We start from the raw sequence: 3610 nt of genomic DNA, 5'->3' as shown, positions 1-3610 counted from the left end.
TTAAGATAAATGTTTTTTTTTTTTTTTAATGAGTTCATTATGAAGCAAAACACACTAAGTTCTTACCATTTATAATGGTCCTGTCCGCTGCCTTTGGTCAGTTTCATCCACTCGTGACATTTGCGGCATGAGACTTTTTGCATGAGAAGTTTTCTTTTTGAAGGTATTTAATCAGTTTAAATGTTTTGCTAATTGACCTTCCTTCAAAACTAAGTGATCTAAGTTTGTTTAGCTGCACCATCTTGGTAAAGTCACTTTTATAAATTCAAGCGGAAGAAGAAGTAGATGAACAATTTTCCCTCCATCCTCTCCCTCTTCCTGTTACACTTTTTGGATGGCTAGAATAAAGTTATCTCTATTTTTTGCAACTTAATGCCACAAGGGCTTATCTATAAATTCAGCATCCATATGTCTTCACAAAGCAAACATAATTAGTATTTTCTTTAAGATAGTATATAAACAGATGTTTATACGGCGCTTATGGCCAATTTTCTATGAAGAGGTTTTATTTTGAAGGCAAAGGAAAGAGTTGTCACTAAAGAGTCTTGCTATGTGTTTCTAACCCACCTTCTAACTACTGAAACCAACGTGTTTGGACATGAAGGAGGTGGACAAGGTACCGTCTGTGTCTGGACCCCGCCGTCAGCCAGTCAGCTGGGTCCAGACACGTTCGAGGAAAAAAACATTGAAAAGCGGATCTTTTTTGACACTGAGGATGACTCTTTTGGTAAGTAAAGACATAACATTGCAATGTTTATTATGGTGATGTAGCTTGTCGACAAGCTAGTTAAGCTACCTTGGGAAGTCACATTGAAATATAAAATTTCATTTTGACATTATTAATATTATAAAGTAGCTGCATGTTACATGGCCCCTGAAAATTTTCAAAGTACAGTAGAAATTTCAGGTTGAAGTTCATGTCACAATTATACATCACCTGTGAATCTCCAATATAAGACATAAAGTTCATCAAATAGTTGTCAAATAATTCATCAGATGATTCCTTTATACTAAAAAATATAAGCATATTTCTGAGCCTAAAAATATAATCCACAGTTTGAATAATTTCATGTTATCCATTCATTTGAAATAATAGGGTATGATTCATAGATTGTGTAAAATACACCTTAAATTTATAGCAGATTACTACTTCAGTGCTACTATGTTAGAGTTGAGGATTAAGGTTACTGGTAATCTGTGAGAAGGTCTCCAAAATGTAAAATTAAATTTATGTCCAGTTTTAAAGTGTTAATTAAAAAGTTTGACAAAAATTGTGCTGCAGTTTACAACAGTATGTCCACACAAAAAGAAACAATTCAGTAGAAATCCCTACCTGCTTCTGTTTAACAATGACATAAACAAATAACATAGCCTTAACCAGCATCAGAAGTACAAGTGACTCAAAGTTTCATTATAATTACCCTTTTTACGTTTTAAACTTACTTTTTTACTTTTTTTTTTACTGTTATAATTTTTTACTATACTTATTGTATACAATGTTGGAAGTTCCACCTCTGACTCTGACCACACGTAGAGGTTAGCAATGCACAATCCATCATGTTGATTAATAAAAATGTATCTTTTTATTTCTTTTCCAACCCCAGGTGTCGTTCAAATAGCTCCCACTTCCACCCTCATTTCCCAGAAGCAAAAACATGAGCTGGAATTGGCCAAACAAAAAATAGCATCTCAGGAAGACAAGATCATCTAGCTGACCAGAGAGAGAGACTTTTTAAGAAAGCAACCGTCGCAATGTAAGTTCATAATTACTGTTAGAGAGGGGGGGGGAGGGAGGCTGACAAAATTATCATGTTAGGCACAATATTATTATAATGATTTATCACCTAAATCCACCAGGACCATACGCCAGGGGTTCCTAAACTTTTTATTTTTAGCTCAGGGCACCCCAAGAGAACCACTAAACTATTTCTGATGTTTGCATTCTGAGCATTAATTTGATTATCAAGAGTGCTAAATTGATGCGTTTGTGCAGTGGCTGATGGCAAGAAAAAAAGCCTTGCAGATCTGATCCACACACCGGTGCTGCAACACAGCTGGACAATATAGAATCACACACATTGATTGTAATGGTTGCGCTCTGCATCCAGCAGGTGAGAGGGGTTGGTAAAATTTTGGAGCATCCCTGGAATCCTGCCAAAAGTAAAGGAAGTCTCAAGCTGCAGCTTCTGTTCTTCTGTTTTGACTGTCCTTTGTTGTGTCATGCTCCCATTGGCTGTGACTGGCATTTTTATTAATTTTTTTGATAAATACGTAATTTGTCCACAGCTCTCCTTGAATACAGTTGTTAAGTTTCTGGATATAATGTGCAACAATGCCTCCTTAATTAACTGTTTTACTGCACATGACTACTATTCAATCAATCAATTGTTACAGATTGATCAGATTGGTCAAATATTGAAAACTTTGTTCTTTAATTTGAAATTTTTTTAGAAATCATTACCAATCTAAATGTATTTGCCATGTAAACCAACATTGGTATTATGGTTGTAGCCTACACAAACTTTTTAATATGCCTAATTTACCTAATTTACCTAATTACCTATACCTGCATAACGTCAGAGGACTATTCCACCTGAAACTATATTTGTTTTGGTTTGGCAACATAGAGATGGGGAGAAAAAGCTGGTAACACCTAACTAAATTGCTGATACTGTGGGATGGGTGCTCATTGAAGAGGGAATTGGGCTGGAGCCTGGCTGGTGTGTGTTGCAAAATACATCTTTGATGGGATACTGTTGATATATGTTTTGTTTTTCTGAAACACAAAGGACACCACCCTTAGTATCCCAACAGTACCCCTTACAGTCTATGTGGACACATTTAGCATACATTTAACATGTAAACTGTGTGATAGCAGTGCCTCATTGTGTTGTCTTTATACAGCATCACAAGCCTCCAGCATGGTAAATGATGAGCCTTCTCCTGACTCATCTGCCATGCCAACTTCTTCTGATTCATCTGTGTCAGCTGGACAGAGTAACTCTTTCACTGACGACAACTCCTCGGATTCCTCAAGTTCTGCCACATCTTCAGACAATGGCAAGAAAAAGAAAAGGAGGAGGTCAAAAAAGGGCTAAGAAGAAGAAAGGGAAGAAACAAATAAGAGAGAAAGAAAGCAAGAGAAACACTCAAAAGTGTTTTGCAAGAGGTAATGCCACGTGTAGCCTGATTCAAATATCACAAAGCCACTAAGTCGAGAACGACTCACACTAAGAAACAGAACCAGTATTTGATTAATCAATTAAAAATGAACTTAATCGATGAAATTTTTAACTATCAATTAATCAATCATCAATTTATCATGCCAATCCTTACTCCAAATGCTTGCTTAGGGGGAGATTTGTCTTAAAAAGACGCACACAAACATCCATGATTTTCATGTGTTTGTAAGCTTCACAAATAAATCTATGATTTTCACATGTATTTTTAAAGTTTGTGAGAGTATTTATCATAATATATCATATGTTAATGTACAGTTTGGCTTGTGAATTGTTTAAAGAATGTGGATCAAGTGGCACATACATTTCTTTTTGAGACAAACATAACGCAGTTTCACAAAGATTCTCACACAAACAGGATGAGAATATTC

General features: G+C 35.7%; 1 long non-coding RNA gene across 1 annotated transcript; it reads left to right on the top strand.

The window, feature by feature from the left end:
* The first annotated feature begins 590 nt into the window (after nt 1–590).
* On the top strand, nt 591–3350 carry LOC141786300 (uncharacterized). The gene is made up of 3 exons (XR_012597656.1): nt 591–727; nt 1605–1754; nt 2905–3350. It is a non-coding gene; the product is annotated as an uncharacterized LOC141786300 (long non-coding RNA).
* Nucleotides 3351–3610: the final 260 nt, after the last annotated feature.

The sequence above is a fragment of the Halichoeres trimaculatus genome, unplaced genomic scaffold (genome assembly GCF_033239565.1).
Source record: "Halichoeres trimaculatus isolate MK-OKI-2021-1 unplaced genomic scaffold, fHalTri1.1 fHalTri1_scaffold_25, whole genome shotgun sequence".
Lineage (NCBI taxonomy): Eukaryota > Metazoa > Chordata > Actinopteri > Labriformes > Labridae > Halichoeres > Halichoeres trimaculatus.
The sequence above is the reverse complement of the archived record's forward strand: the minus strand, read 5'-3'. Positions and strand labels throughout refer to the sequence as shown.